The following is a 16,903-nucleotide window of genomic DNA, read 5'->3' as shown; positions in this document are numbered from 1 at the left end:
ATGGTGGCCCCCAGTTCTTCTTGAGTTTGACACCACTGACCTAGGTTAATATTAGAGGGAGGAATGGAACAAACATTTACTAAGTGCCTATTATGTGCCAGGAAAATATTATAAATATTATCTCATTTGATCTTCATAACAACTCTGCTATTATTATTCCCATTTAACTGTTGGAGAAATGGAGGCACATAGAGGTTAAGTGACTTGCCTAGAGTCAGTTATTAAGTGTCTGAAGCTAGATTTGAACTCAAGTCTTCCTGACTACAAGTCCAATGGTCTGTCTTCTCTACCACTTAGCTGATACTAAATTAGCTGTTAGACAAATCATTATAATGATTGTCTGACCTCCAGTTTCACATCTCCAACTGCCTTGCAGACATTTTGAACTGGATTCCAGCAAACATCTTAAACTCAACATCTCCAAAACTGAACTCATTATCCTTCCCCCTATATCCCCTGTGCCCCCAACTTCCCTATTTCTGCCATTATGTAACATCAGTCCCTTCCACCCATAACCTGTCATCCTCAACTCATCACTCTCTCTCATTCCCCATATTCAATCTGTTACCAAAGCCTGTTCATTTCATCTTTGCCACATCTCTCAAATATACCACCTTCTCTCCTCTTATACTGTCACCACTCGGCTGCAGGCCCTCATCCCCTCCCACCTGGGCTATTGTAATAGTCTGCTGACTGATGTGCCTATCTCAAGTCTGTCTCCACTTCAATCTATCCTCCATTCAGCCACCATGACTTTCCCAAAGCAATAAGTCCAACCATGTCACTCCCCCATCTCAATAAACTCCAATGGCTCCCCATGACTTCTAAGATCAAATAGAAAATCCTCTATTTGATGGTCAAAACCCTCCATAACATAGCACTCTCCTCCTTTTCCAGTCTTCTTTTACTTTACTTCCCACAATGTATTCTTCAACACAGTGACAATAACCTTGCTGTTCCTCAAACCATCTCTCAGATCTGGCCATTTTCTCTGACTATTCCCCATACCTGGAATGCTCTCCCTCCTCATTTCTAATGATCAACTGCCTGGCTTCTTTCAAGTCCCAACTACAATCCAGTCTTCTACAGGAAACCTTTCCCAACTCTTCTTAATTCTAGTGTCTTCCCTCTTTAATTATTTACTGTTTTTTCTTCACATAGTTTGTTTCTACCTATTTATTTGTTTATTTTCTCTTCCATTAGATTGTGAACACTTTGAGGTCAGGGACTGTCTTATGCCTCTTTTTGTACCCAACACTCTACAATGCTTGAAACATAGTAGGCACTTAATAAATGTTTATTGACTGATTGACATCAGCAAATTTAGAGGTAAAGGGATAATTTTCTAAATATCTGGACATCAGATGCTATGTAGATCCAATATATAATATTGTCTGAATTTTCATTGTTTTCACTCAGATGTTTTGGTATCACACAGTTACAGTCAAACACTGAGGTTAAAGAGAACTGGTTCTCCCCCTAGGCCTCAACCCTTTCATAGTCAATGTTGCCTTGTCCTTAATAGTGTTGCTTAATAGGAACATAAATGATATAGAATTCCTAAATCCAGAGACATTGAATGACAATTATCAGCGATGCCATTGGGCAAAACTATGGAAGAAACATACTATTGGCATTTTCTACCTTTGTGAGAAGCATACAGATTTGAGTTAAAAAGTAATTTGAACTATCCCTAAACTTTTAGAGTGGGAGTCTGCATGCAATTCTAGCAATGCTAGAATGCTACTATTGCATTTACTACTGCTTTAGTTGTGTATTACCATTCTATAAAATAAATTAAATCCAACAAGCATTTATAAAGCCCTTACTATGTATAGAATATAGTACTAGGCACTGAGGTAGACACAAATTTAGATTAGACATAACTCCTGCTCTCACAGAGTTAGCAGTGGGATAAAACACCAAAACAGATAACTACAATATGAAATACAAATAAAGTGCTTTCTAAGGTCTAAAGAATGAAAGGTCATTGTTAACTGAGGGATCAAGGGAGGCTTCCTGAAAGAGTTAGCATTTGAGTTTGGCTTTAAAAAAGCAAAATATGAAGAAGGAAATTCCAAGTATATTTAACTGCATAAGTAAAAAGTACAGAGACAAGAAAGTTAACACCACATATGAAAGAGCAGTCTATTTTGGCTAGAGAATATGTGAATGGGAGATAGTGTGGGTCTTCCCTATAGATTACAATTAAATGAGAAGCTCTGATTTCAGAAAAATTGTTTGATAATATGGTGGATTTGGTATCTGAACAATGTACATCTTGTGATCAAATCATTTCTTCCCATGCTCTGTGATTCTTGTTCATGTCTACTCTTAAACTCCCAAGTGACCTCTTTCTAAATCTCTTGAAATCATGTTGATAACAATGGAGTATGTGTACTGTCCATTAATTATACTTCCTCCTCCCAATATGACTGGCCAAATTTTTTCTAATCATACACCTTTCTGATGATATTTTTATTCTACTTTTTCTGAATAAATTTTCATTAATAATATATTAAAGTGTATACCACCCATACGGCTTTCCAATATCTTTTGAGTGGTTTTCAATTTTAATCCTTAGGAAGAAGGATGATATTTCATAAGTCATAACCCTATAACATTGCATGAAAAATACTGATTCTTAAAAGGTGAACATTTCTTTTAAAGAGAAATTTATGGTGATTAGTAGTGCTGAAAAAGCTCCCAAAGACAATACAACCCCAGTCTCTACCTATGCAGTTCTGTAATGCACATGGGAATTTGAAGATCTTCCTTGACCCCTAATAGGTCAAGTGTAATCATATGGAGCTTGTGGTGGGAGGAGTTTGCTGAAGGGTGGAGCAGAGCCCATAGGAAGCTGGGTGTCAGAGCAGTTAGAGCTGGAGGGAGGAGAAGACATACCCAGGGAGACAGGTAGGCATGTGAGTGTTAAGGATAAAGGTTGGTGTGTCTCTCTGCTGTGGGATTTGGTTTTCTGGTGTCTGAATAAATGTTTTGCTTCTGTCTTATATATGGAGAGACTGTTATATTTTATAATTGAGAACTATGCTGGTGTATTTATAGTCGCCATTGGTGCTGTGAATACTACATTGCACTAAAAGTTCTAATCCTACTTCCTTATCCAAGATACATACATTGATGAACCAGTTCTTATGCTGCCTATAAGAAATTTATAATAGTCTGTATAATAAGCATTACTCATCCACTTGTTTTTCCCCCAATATGGATAGTTGAGCTGAATATTTTTAAGTGATTATAAGTCTCATTAAGTGTTTAGGGGCTTGGCGAAAACATCTCTATGTCATCTACAAACAGGAGCCTCTGGAAGTTATCACTATCTATAGGAGATCCCTCTTCCATTTGGATTGTATGCTGGCATTCTTTCATGACAAGGGCAAAGCCTGTATGCCTTTGTCTTATTCCTCACTTGATAGTAATATACAGTGGGTCACTGTGTGCACATAATTATCTTTGTTACAACTTTTAACAAATCTCTTATGATTTTAATATATAACAAGACATCTCTTATGAGAGAACCTTCAGAGTATCAGTTTTCTCTGTCCACTCATATGTCTTTTTATAGCCAAGAAACAAACACAGTGGGATCTCCATGTCTCAGTCAATTGCATGATTCTAATTAGGTGGGATGCTATAGAATATCATTTGTGAAAGCCTAAATGTTCCCATCCCATTCCTTTGCCAAGGATGCCCTTGACTGAAATGTAAATTAATCTCACAAAAAATTTGTAGAAAGTAGGTATATAGGTTGGCAGCTGATATTTTTTCAGTTCTATGTATATTGGTTATAATTATTATTACTTTGTAATATTAAGGGCACCATATTTTCTCAAACATTTGGTATTTTCTCATTCTTTGGTTATTTGAGAATAGATCACTCAAGGCCTTTATAAGAGTGTCATCTTCAGCATTGACCTCTAATGCCAATACTCTGTCTGGTCTCAGGTTCCTTTCTCATTTTTGTTTTCTTTTGTGACACATCCATTTTCTCAGGCAGCACATTGGGAGTGTGATGTTCAAATCTAAATGTGTTGCCTCCACAGTCATTCAAGGAGAAAATAGTTTGTTATAGAAATCTTGACAGTTCTTTTCCATTTTTCATATCTTTGTTGTCCTTCCAGTTTCATACTTAAATGCTTTCAAAATGAATTGGCTTAATTGTATCTCTTGCCAAGTTTTTTTTTTTTACAAATTTGTTTTTTCCTCTACTGCTTTGTTGTTTTGTGGGGTGATATTGCTCATAATCTTCTACAATCATCCTCTATAAGATTTCAGAAAAGCTTGGAATTCATCTTGACTGCCACATTTCTCCACTGAGCAAGGCCACTAAATTTGCTGACTGAGGCAGTTTCTAAGCTTCCTTTGGCCTCCTCATTGTTGCGCTTGATTTATACCTGTGAAATTACCCTTAGAAAAAATAGTGGCAATTTGTGAGATGTTCACTCTTTCTTTCACTTACCTTTTATCTGGTGTCAATAGCTTGCTTAGATACATGAGTTTGGAATTACCTCCAATAAATGATATATCTCCTTATTATAATTATTTTTCTTCAAATGTTATTGATTTTTATCTTTTTCAGTGGATCAAGAAATTATTTCTATATTAATAACTGGTTATTTGACAAAATATAATTTCCTCTGATAAAATATAAACAGTTTCATTGTTTATTATGTTATTCAATAGTTCCAAGTACAGTTCTTCTCTATTCTTTCTTGAAAAAAATATTCATGATGTATAGTATTGGGTTGAAGCCACATATTTTACAGGCTTTGGTCTTTTTCATTATTTATTTATTTATTTATTTTTATTAATTATTACTGAACTGTTTTACAACATATTTCTTCCATCTTATCTCATGCCAATTTTTCACTGTGGTCAACAAATATTAAGGCAGGTTTTTATCTCCCAATGGTTCTGCAATATCATTAAATGGGTACTACATGCAATGATGAAGGTTAGATTCCATCTTTCTCAATTCATCTTGTTCTTCTCTTGTCTATCTCTTCCCATAATTCTACCAGAGAGGCTCCCCTCAATGTATTGGAGACCTTTCTACCATTCTCTTGCAAGCATGTAGGTAGAGTGCATGGCCTATCTGTCCATCTTTTATTCTCACTATATGTTCAACACATCTTTTTTTTCCTAATCAAAAATTTCTTTGATGATATCCTTTTCACTATTTCTCCTACATGATTCCTCATCTGCAATATATAACTTGTTCTCAACCCTCCATGCATCTTTTTCATTGCCCTGTGAGTAATTCTCATCTTCAGTTTTTCAAAGATATAGCATTCCATGACTTGCAATAATATCACAACATTGGAAGAACAATGATTTTTTTAAATGCTTTTTCTTTTCAAGGAGAAACTTGAAATCATTAAAAGAAGAGTAGATTTTCCAAAGGTAATGTAGTCTGATCTCCTCTTAATCAATTCTGTAAGCAGCTAATTATCCATCTGTACTGCATTTCCAAGATACATGAGCTTATGTGTCATCCATCCAACTGCATACATACATGTAGTCTGGAAAATAGTCATTCTTCATGCATTGTGATAGGTACAAATCAAATGCTTTTTTGTCAACAATCAATATTGCATGATCTTGTATTCCAAATAGTTTTTAATCTTTTATGTTGTAAAGATTTGGTCTAATTTAGAATATTGCATGTGTGCCTGCCTATTTCCTTTTCATATTTTTGTCCAAGATTCTCTCTCTCCACATATATATATATATATACATAAACATATATATGCACACACGTATATATGTATGTATGTATATAAATATAGGTAGAGATATATCTATGCCTATATCTATATAAGTATATAGTTCATTCTCTCTTTTTTTTTAAAGCAATTGGGGTTAAGTAACTTGCTCAAGGTTACATGGCCAGTTATTTCTGGGTGTGGTGCTCAGTATCTGAGCCCAGATTTGATTCCCAGGTCATCCTGACACTAGAGCCAGTGCCCTTACTCACTGAGCCACCTGGGCACCCCTAAGCAATTGGGGTTAAGTAACTTGCTCAAGGTTACACGGCCAGGTGTTTCTGGGTGGGTGCTAAGTGTCTGAGCCCAGGATTTGATCTCCAGGTCATCCCGACACTGGAACCGGTGCTCTTACTCGCTGTGCTACCTGGCCGCCCATACTTCATTCTCTTAAGAAATTAATGGAAGTGAGAATGTAGGCATATTGGTCAGTAGTTATTTCTACTCTTTCCATTTACCTTTTGTGACAACAATAAGATTTTTTTTACCACAATATTGGCATCCCCCTTTCCTTCAGATTCATGAAAACAATCCCTCAGTGCCCTCAGAACTGGGTTGCTCCCGACATGAACATTCTCTTTGCATACTTGATCTAATCCAAATGATTTTCCCATCTTTTTTTTTAAATTTTCTTTTATCAGTTTTTACTTCTTCCAGAAGTATATTAAAGACCATGATGGCAGATTACAAATATAGCTCAGTTGTATATAATGGTGAAAATAGTTTATTTTAAATCTTTACAGATCTTTTCCATATTTCATCAGTTTGTTCTTCTCTGTCCAGTTTGATCCTCAAATTTCCCTAGTAGCAATCAATCAGGAAGCATTAGTAAGCACTGACTTTGCGGCAGGCACTGTGCTAGGCACAATGGATACACAGACCAAAGTGCTGCCTCTTTTCTCCAAAGGAGTTTATGTTCTATCATCTGGCTTTGTTTAGTTGGTTCTCTTGTCAAGATTTCTCTCACCTTGGCTTTTTTCCCCTTTCATGGCTGGCACATTTTGATTTTATTTATAATGTCTTATCAAATATTTCAAATCATTTCTGTGGTGTGAGCAATACCCTAAATCTTTAACCTCTGCCTCAGTTTCCTCATCTGTAAAATTAGGATAATAATAGCACCTACCTCCCAGAAAGGAGGGGCATTGCGTGAGAATCAAATAAGACACTAACTGTAAAGCACTTCACACTGTGCCTAGCACATAGTAAGTACTATGTAAATGTTTAATACCATCATCATCATCATCATCATCATCATCATGCAAGTTAGGCTAGCTTTGCCTAAACAGGCATTGAAGCCGTCCCTAAGACTTTAGTGACTTGGGGCCTCTAGGAGGCGAAGTGAATAGAGCACCAGCTCTGGAGTCAGGAGGACTTGAGTTCAAATCTGGTCTCAGACACTCGACATACTTACTAGCTGTGTGACATTGGTCAAGTCACTTAACCCCAACTGCCCTTCCTCCCCCTCCAAAAAAAAGCAAAAATAAATAAATATTTTTTTTAGAAATTAAAAACAAAAAGACTTTACTGACTCAGAGGACTAAAGGCTTAGGCTGTTGGCATCACTTCCTGAATGTCTGGATACAAAACAGCCACAAGGAGCTCAGGAGCTCCAGGCATGCTCTGATGCTTAACTGGTGGACCACAATGGGCTCCTCAGGCAAGGAAGCTCACTCAGCCTCCTCAGTTCATGGTATCTTCAATGCCTACCTTGTTGAAAATCCTCCAGGTTAAGACTAGGTAAATCTTACCTTGTCAGCTATCAAATGACTTCCAAGTGTCTCATTTTATCCCAATATCAAGCACAACCTCCCAGGGGACTAGCCTAAGTCAAGCCCAGCCCAGGACAATTTCTCCATTCCCTCATCCTCTGCAACAGAGGTCCAGACATATAAAGTACTGCAATTATTTTGATGGTAGTCTTTCTGCAAATACTTATCATGATGGCTGCAGTAAAATATGATGAAACATCCCCTGAGATGATGTTTCTTGTTGCCTTTGGATGCATGATAAAACCAATTCTGCCAGTTCCCTTATTTGCCTCTTAAAGGAAAAATCATCAATTAGCTTTCCATTTAACTGAAACCTTCTTTTGTCTTCTTCTTTCTTTCATAGCAAGAATGTCAAGACTGAGATGAGTCAGTTCCTCCAGTAGCAGGCCCACTTAATGTGCATTTGACAAGGATTTAGAGTGGTAAAAGTCATCAAGTTACTGTTTCTAGGTGCTCTAAAAGTTGTGACTTTTATTAACTTTTTTTTTATTAACTGTCACTATAGCAGTGAAAGGAGCCTTCAGGATGAAGGGACATTTTCTGTGGTTTTGGCGGGGAGGGGGTGTTTGTGGGTTGCCATGACCCAAGAATTCATCACCAAATACCAAACTCATAAATAGTGAGCTTCTCCAAACTTACTAGTTCTTGGTAAGCAGAAACTACCATTGGAACAGGCCTCAAGGCCTTTTCAGTACAGTAGAAACTAAATTGCCAAAGCCTGTGCTATGGTGGAATAGCCTTCCAAAACCCCAGATCTCCACATGATAATGAGAAGGGGCCTTTCTAAGGGTTCATCACCATCATGTTAGCACCTATTTTTTGAAAGCCCTTTCACATATATTGCCTCATTTCATCCTCCCAGCAATCCTATGAAGGAAGTTTTGTTATCTCCATTTCAGAAACGAGGAAATTGAGGTCTCCTTCCCCCTTATCACCTGTACAACATCACACTGCAAGTAAGAAGAATTCTTGACTGAATTTGGGTCTTCTAAATCACAGTCTGGTTCTCTTTGTATTCCTCAACACCAATGCCAAAGTGATTTTCCTCAAGGGAAGAACTGACCACACACGCGTGTGCGCGAACACACACACACACACACACACACAATACTCCTTGTCACCTCCAAGATCAACATACCAAGCTACCTTATGTTGGGCATTCAAAGCTCTCCATAACTTTGCCCCTTCCTAACTTTCCAGTTTGCTCACAATTTGCTCTGTTCCATGCACTTTATGATACACCTTCACTGGCTTATTTGTTCTTCCTTACATGACATGCCATCTCTGACTCCATGCCTTTGAACTGGCTGTCCCCCATGGTTGGAATGTTCTACCTAATGACGTCTTAGAAACATGGACCCCCTTCAGGATTCAGTTCAAATCCCACCTTCTGTAGGAAACCTTTCCTGCTGCCCCTAGCTTCTAGTGCCTTCTCTCTGTAAGACTTCTTCTTCTTCTTCTTCGTCTTCTTCTTCTTCTTCTTCTTCATCTTCTTCTTTCTTCATCTTCTTCTTTCTTCGTCTTCTTCTTCATCTTCTTCTTCTTCTCTCTCTCTCTCCCTCTCTCTTTCTATATCTATAATATATATATACATAGATACATAGATGTAGATGCAGATATTTATATATGTATCTATATCTATCTACCTATCTATACCTATCTTAGGTAGATAGATAGACAGACAGACAGACAGACAGACAGACAGACAGACAGACAGATAGATAGATAGATAGATAGATAGATAGATAGATAGATAGATAGATAGACAGACAGACACAAATATATGGAAAGAGAGAGATAGTATATTTTTAAGTTGTCTTCTTCATTAAAATGTGAGCTGTTTAAGTACAGGGATTGCTTTTATCTTTCTTTGTATCCCCAGTGCTTAATTCAAACTCGTAATAAAAAACGTTTTGACAAAATGACTGATAAGGCCTCCCTCTCCTACTGTGTAGCCCTCTAAATTTCTCAGGGTTAAAAAAAAGAAGGAAATGAGATATTTCTACATGGGTGATTAAAACTGGGCTATATTTCATCTCCTCAGATTGGGTGAGATTTTACACACTTTTTGCCCTGAGTCTGTGATAGAACAAGTTAGAATTTGCAAATGAGACAGGCCTGTCAGCCCCAAAGTTAGCTTATCATTTTCTGCTTTGTCTACCATATTTGTTTGCAAACAAAGAATGAAAATCTAGTGAAGGCCACCATTTCTGAACTGCTTTATGGATACTACCCAATGATTACATATTTCTTTCCTTACTTTCCTTCTAGCTATAATTCAGGTCTCAAGGGAAATAGAATTGGAGATTTCTGAGCTGGAAGGGACCTCTGAGGTCCTCTGGTCCAGCCCCCCTCATTTTACAGATGAGCACACTGAAGTCCAGCAAGGTTAAGCAATTTAGCAGAAGTCATACAAGTAAATACGGGGCAGAAATGGAATTCAAACCCAGGTCCTCTGAGGCCAAATCCTCCCTCCACCCCCACCCCCTTTGAAGGTTCTTACCCAGTGAATTATGCTGCTGCTTCTAATCTATTGCTCTGTCAAGAATACAGTTTCCATACTCTTTTTGACAGTACATAGCTTTAAATTGGAAAGATTACTGAAAGATTAGCATGGCTCCTCCACAAAGATGACATGCAAATTAGTGAAGGGTTTCCTATATGAAAAAGCTAACAATACATTGTTTTCCTTAGCTGGAACTAGGTGGGAAGACTAGTTTTACTAGCTCATTTCCAGTTTTTGCTATTAAGCTCTTTGTAAACTTTACTGTACAAATAGGGTTGTTTATTATGTCTGTTGTTATTGTCATTACCTTTAACACTTGAGAAAGGATTTCTTTGGGAATATCATATTTACATTGTACTTGCAATGTGCTTACATTGTTCTTCTGACAATCCTATGGGATAAGAAATTGAAGTAAACTCCTTCCTTCTATAGATGAGGGTGTGACTTGCCCCTGGGCATCCAAACAGTTAGCATCAGAGCCTTCTACAATGAGTTTTAACCTTAAAAAGACGTTGGTGACAAAATGTTCTGTACTGGGTTTTTTTTTTTTCTTTCCCTATTTTATTTTTTAAGAGAACAAAACCAAGCACTTTGATTTACATGTTTTAAGCAATGAAAACTCTGAACCCAATTTAGAAAGGCTTAGGAGGCAGAATGTATCCCCTTTTATCCCACAGTGAAACCTCTGATAGGCCCAGGTTCTGTCCCATAGCATTTTTACAGCATCTGAATTATAAAGCTCTTCTGTCAATTAAGTCTATAGAGAAACTGCTGACTCATTTTCATTAGGACATTGGCTCTACCCAAGGGCATCACTATACATACTGTTTGAGGAATTTAAACAGTCACTCTAGTTTCTCTAATTTATACTTCAGATCAATAGTATGATCGAATCTCTTATAGCTATCTGTTAATGTGATTCATTGTGAGAGCTCAAATATCTGGGAGTGTCATACCTCATCTCCCATCATATGAGGCTCCTGCAGCCCCACGAGTGGATCCACCAGACTGACAATACAATTCAGCAAATTCAACCCCATCCAACAGTCCAGAAAAAAGAAGCACCCCCACCCCCTGTTTGTGAGACTTTCTAGTGTCTTTGTGCAGCTGCTTGGGAGTGCAATAACAGTGTGTAAGTCATGAGAATGACTGTCATTGAGCAAACGACTTGCCAGGTGGAAAAAAATCAAATTATTTTGTGCTTAGGCGTTTATTTCCTTTTCAAAGGACTTTGGAAATAAATTTCTGCCAATTGAGGATAGCTGCAAGCCCTGTCTCCTTCACAGCTCATTTTTCCTCAGTCAAAATATAGAAATTGTACAGGTGTAATGCTTTCAATGGGACTTTGGCATATCCTTTAAAAAAACAACAACCAGTAATTTATTTCGTGGGAGGGAAAATTAGTGCCAGAAGTAGAGGAAATCATGGTGACACAATTAAAGAGTTAGGAAATGTGAATTTTTACGCTTCCTAACAATAATCCTATCACAATCTATTTTTTTTCATTTTATATTAAATACCATTCATTAGAATCCCAAATAACTTGACTTCCAAGGTGTAGTCCAGGGAAAAAGTACTGGATTTAGACTGGGAGGCTTAAATACAAGTCTCTCTGTTACTTACCCCTATTCTCTCCACGACACTGAACGAGTCACAACCTCACTAGGTCTGTTTCCTCATCTATAAAATGAGGGGGTTGGAACTGATGATGCTTAAAGGGTTTTTTTTTTCCATTTATGAATCTGCAATATGACATGCTAGTTATGACATACGATTTTGATGAGGTGAAGAGTATATACAGTGAAATCACAAACCTTTTCCAGTATACCTGAGTGATGGTATATTGTGTCCAGTTTAGGAAAGACATTGACAAAACTGGACCACATCCAGAAAAGAAAAACCAGGATGGAATGAGCACTTAAGGACATTTAGCCTGGAGATGAGAAGATTTAAGTACAGAAATGACAGCTGTCTTAGAGTATTTGAAGGACTGTCATATGAAAGAGGGATTAGCCTTGTTCAGCTTGGTCTAAGAAGATGACAGTACTAGGAACAATGCAGGAAAATGACACAGAGAAATATTTCAGCCTGAATAAGGAAAAACTTCTCAACAATAAGAGCTATGCAAAACTGGAATGTGTCTCAGAAAGCAGGGGGACACTCATCATCATGAGAAGTCTTCAAGCTTAGCCATTATCAGGGATGGGGCAGAGGGGATCCTTGTTTAGACTGGATGATCTGAGAGGTCTCTTCCTTTTCAGAGATTCTGTGAGATGGCTCCCATGAAGGTAGAAGTAAGAGAGGATGGGGACACAGGCAACTCAGTGAATAGGTTCTACCAAGTTCTGGTATGGATCTAAACGTACTATTAGTTAAAATCACAGGCCTCTAGAATTGTTTCAGTCCGATTGCCCCCAGCATGGGCTTAGCACACAAGCAGATAAACATCAAGATAAATGACATCGAGGAAAAACTTGACAATGAAGGACCATTTAGACAGCGCCTTTTTAAGTGAAAGTTCAATAGTTTACAAACCAGAGCTCAGATAGCAATGTCAACTTATGGTTGCCATGTCTACTTTAGTTATCTTAGTTTAGAGAATCAGTGGAAATGAAAATGGAGGATGGCCACAATGTATTAGTTTTAACATTGTCACCAGTATTGTTATTTTTAACATTTCCTGAATCTAGGGTGTTTTTATTTTCATCCTTATCCCTAAATCATGGCATTGGTCCTGCTTTTTCTTTTTTACCCTAAAGAAGCCATTAGGTTGAAAAGGAAAATAACTATTTCCTTTGGGAATTTCTAAAAGACACTGCTGCAAGCCTTGAGATGTATTAGGATCACAAAAAATGCATGGAAAACATAAGGTTTTGTTTAAAGAAAGGAAAAGAAGAAGGATGGAAGGTAAAAGAAGGGAGGGAGGTAGACAGATAGAGAGAAAGGCAGGCAGAAAGGGCAGCAGGAAAAAAGGGAAGGGAAAGGAAGGGGGGAAGGAGAGGAGAGGGGACAAAAAGGAAGGAGAGGAGAGGAGAGGAGAGGAGGGGAGAGGAGAGGAGAGGAGAGGAGAGGAAGGAAGGAAGGAAGATAAATCATCTAGGGAATTCTAACTGGCCTAAGATATTTTGGGGGGTTTTCAATATGGAAACACCCTATGGATGATATGTACTGTTTCAATCAGAATAATTTTCTGCTGCGTATGGAAAGAATCATTGCCAAGCACTTATATTGCTTGGAAGTAACCAGCAATCTTTAGATCAAGAATGGGTTTTGCCAGTGTGGAAATGTTCCTTCCAATTGTTTAAATAACCTGCTAATTATTTTGTCATAATGAAAAGATATTAAAATAGAGATAATTTTTTACATTCTTTCTATACTATATTATTTAGGCAGTTTCTCCAATAAATGAACCTCTGCCCAATCCCACCCCCATCCAGGAGCATTTTGCTTTTTGAGGTGAATTAACTGTTCAGTTGTTAGCTACCAGGAAAAGTAATTTATTTACTAAGTGGAATGCTGGAAGAGGTAGTTTGGCTCATGTGAAGCAATGGCCTGTTCCCTCTCGAGTAATATATAGCTTGAGCCTGCAGGATCAGGCTCACTATTATAGTTTCCTAATAGGCCAACTAGGGAGTTAAGTCCTGAACAGCTCATATAAAGTCGTGATTTTTCAAAGGGACCCACAAAGATCTTAGCTTCTAATTGAAACAGAATACGTTTGAATGCCAGAGATTGAAAAAAAAAATCAGGTTTCACAAGTTCACTAATACATACAATCCCATGTGACCCAGGCATAAGGCTAGGGACAAGTGACCAGAGTTCTATCCTTGGCATCACCATGAACATGCCATGTATCCTGGGACCAGCCACCAAATCCTTCCCAGCTTTAGCTTCCTCACCAGTCAGATCTTCTGCCTGCTTCATATGGATGTTGTGGAAGTGTACAGAAATGCGCTTTAAGCTCTCTGGATAAAAGTCCTATATAGAAGCAATAACTCTCATCCCCTTCAGATGTGCCACATTCAGAATCTAATGCCAGAAATACTCTGTGTGCAACTTGGCACAGCAAGTCACTTGATTCTTGCTTTCCTGACTTTCAAAAATTGTAATTAGTCTCCATGACCTTGCTTAAAAACTATTCTTTTAAATGGATTCAATTTTGCTTTGATACCAAAATTAGATGGAAAAAAAACTTGAAGGGGCAGGGGTAGAAAAGCAAGAAAGACTGACATCCTTCCTCCAGCATGTTCACTCTGATGGGACTTTAACAGCTTCAAAGCTGAGTTCTTTTTCCTTTCATTCTTTTCTTTTCTTTCTTTTTTTAAGCATACTACCTCTGGCAACAGCAAGCTTTTCATCTTGGGGTGCCAGTGCAATAGGGAACAGAGGAGAGGTGAGGAGGGTGCGTGCCAGGTTACTGCAGCTCACACCTAGAACATTCTCCCAGCCATGCTTTTATCAATTGAAGCAATGTAGGCAAAGGCAGTGGCAATAAGCCCAGGAGAGCTGCAAATAAAAAGAAAATTAAAGGAGAGGGCATAGGGGTGCCAGGGTTGAAATGTCAGAATAGCAGGGGACAAGGATGGCAAGTCAGATGGTCCAGCCTGCTGGGCTGATTTCTGGCACTGGGCCCAGCCTCCCCCAAACTTCCACATCACATTAGCCAAACTCCAGGGTCACGGCAACCTTTATAGAATAAAACCTGGGGAAATGCATGGCCTCTAAATGTCGAGAGGACAAAAATGCTGCTGTCTCTAGAGCCATAGCTGACTCACTGCTTGCAATGACAAGGTATTCAGGTTTTCTGTGCTTCCATTATACCTGTAAGACAGAAATAATAACAACCCTGTGCTAAGCTACCTCCCTCATGGGACCGAAATGAACAGTAATTACATATGTAGATATATGTGTGTATATGTATATATACAGACATATATGTGTATATATACATAAAATACATGTATGGGCATATGTGTATATAGAGATATATACGTGTGTGCTCACATATATGTGTGCATTATACATACATATATATATATATATATTGTAAAACACTTTATCCAGAGGGTAAAAAGCAACTCTTAATTATGAAGGCAGTTGAAGTAAATAAACCTGCAGCTTTAATGGGTTTGCTATCTGTAGTGAGCATGGTAATATTTTTATAAAGACTCATAGTAAAGGGAGCAAAGTACCAGAAAACAGGAGGCTAAATCCTGAAGCTCAGCCACAGACTTTTTGTGTACTCTTCCCAATAGATTCTTTGGACTGCTCATCTGGAAAGCATACAAAGGGGATGAGCTCCTTTACGGAGCTTAGTGGAAAAATAATGAGTGACTTTCAGCCATTTACCAAAGGAATTTAAATATAATAATAAAGGCAGAGCTGAGCATTTAGATTTCCCAGAGGTAGTTCCTATTCATGGGAATTTGAACCCAGCACTCACCAGAGGGTAGGATTTGTCCCATGAATCCCTGGGGGATTCTCTGGTTTTCAGCATTTGCCTGCTGACACTCATTATCAGAGCTGGTTTAGTTTTAATGGTAAAGAAAATGCAGAGGAGGCATTCTTAAGAGTATCAGCACGATTATGTGTGTGGCTTCCATCAATGGAGTCAATGAGAGTCATCTGTGGGGGTATTGGAAGACTGAATATCAATCTGAACCATTCAAATAATTGTGACCTAGAGGAGTCCACTTCTACAAAAATATTTCTAAAGTGTTTTCCTTAAATCTTTGCCTTTAGAATGGATGGAACTCTTTCAATTGTCTCTTTTTCTTTCCTGGTCATAGCTTCAGAATACTAGCACTGCTTGATTTCCTTCAGTTGCAGATATTGGTGGCTGAAAACATGGGCCAGGCCCCAGAAAATTTTCCCAGAGAGAACATACATAGGGCCAAATTGGACCCACCCGTGTATCTCTGAAATGTGTGGTAAGTGTCCGAGGTGCTGATAATGCTGTAGCTAGGGTGGGATCATCAATGTGCTGAGAAACCATGCAGCACCCTCCCCTGCCACCAACTGGAGGGTCAATTGCATCACCCTCCTGGGATGCTCTGTATTTTAATTGCAAATGCTGCAATTAAAATGTAGGATTGAAAAGCCCCATCATAGTCTTTGTTTTTCCAAGTCATGTCTGTAGTATCTCTGCTCTCCTTTGGACAATTACATTCAAAGACTGAGTGGGCTACCTTTAATCCTCTCAATGATTCTCTTCTAATTGAGCATGTAAGAATCTTATTATCCTCTCTCATGGAGGACCTCCATTAATAGGAGGGTAGTGGTAGATAAGCCAGACGGACAATAAGAGTACCATTATAGACCAGAGAATTGCCCAGGGATACCTCATACCAGGAAAAAAAATGGATTCTAAGGTAAAATAAGGAAAGGAAGGTTCTAATAATAGCTGTTGCACTCATTAGCCAGGTGACCATGGGCAAGGCATTTTACCTCAGTGGGCTTCAGTTATGTTATTCATGGTATTCCAGAGCTAAAAGAAACCTTAGAGAATATCTAATCTAGTGTCTAATTATTGTGTAGATAAGGAATTTGATGCCTAGAGGAGGAGTGTTTTATCCAAGGCTATACAACATTCCCAAGCCAAGACAAGAAGCCAGATTTCTTGGCTTCCAACTCAGTGTCCTTTCCACTACAACATAAGATCATAGAGCAATTAAAAATATTAACTGATGAGGCAAATTCAGGGATTTTCAAATAGCATTCTTATGGCCAGAGATAGGTCACTGATCTAATCTGTGTATACATATGTGAATAGATAGATAGATAGATAGATAGATAGATAGATAGATAGATAGATAGATAGATAGATAGATAGATAGATA

At 38.1% G+C, this 16,903-nt stretch overlaps 1 protein-coding gene and 1 non-coding gene across 2 annotated transcripts in view; both read left to right on the top strand.

Moving 5' to 3' along the window:
* Positions 1 to 16,903, top strand: part of VWC2L (von Willebrand factor C domain containing 2 like) — a 173,483-nt gene that overhangs the window by 122,537 nt on the left and 34,043 nt on the right. The gene's annotated exons all lie outside the window — the stretch shown is intronic.
* LOC138151738 (U6 spliceosomal RNA) lies at positions 10,117 to 10,223 on the top strand. Its single transcript, XR_011165898.1, has one exon. It is a non-coding gene; the product is annotated as a U6 spliceosomal RNA (small nuclear RNA).

This window comes from Petaurus breviceps, unplaced genomic scaffold, assembly GCF_028583685.1.
Source record: "Petaurus breviceps papuanus isolate PSGF00001 unplaced genomic scaffold, PetGlider_PUasm1.0 90903, whole genome shotgun sequence".
Taxonomy (NCBI): domain Eukaryota; kingdom Metazoa; phylum Chordata; class Mammalia; order Diprotodontia; family Petauridae; genus Petaurus; species Petaurus breviceps.
The sequence above is the reverse complement of the archived record's forward strand: the minus strand, read 5'-3'. Positions and strand labels throughout refer to the sequence as shown.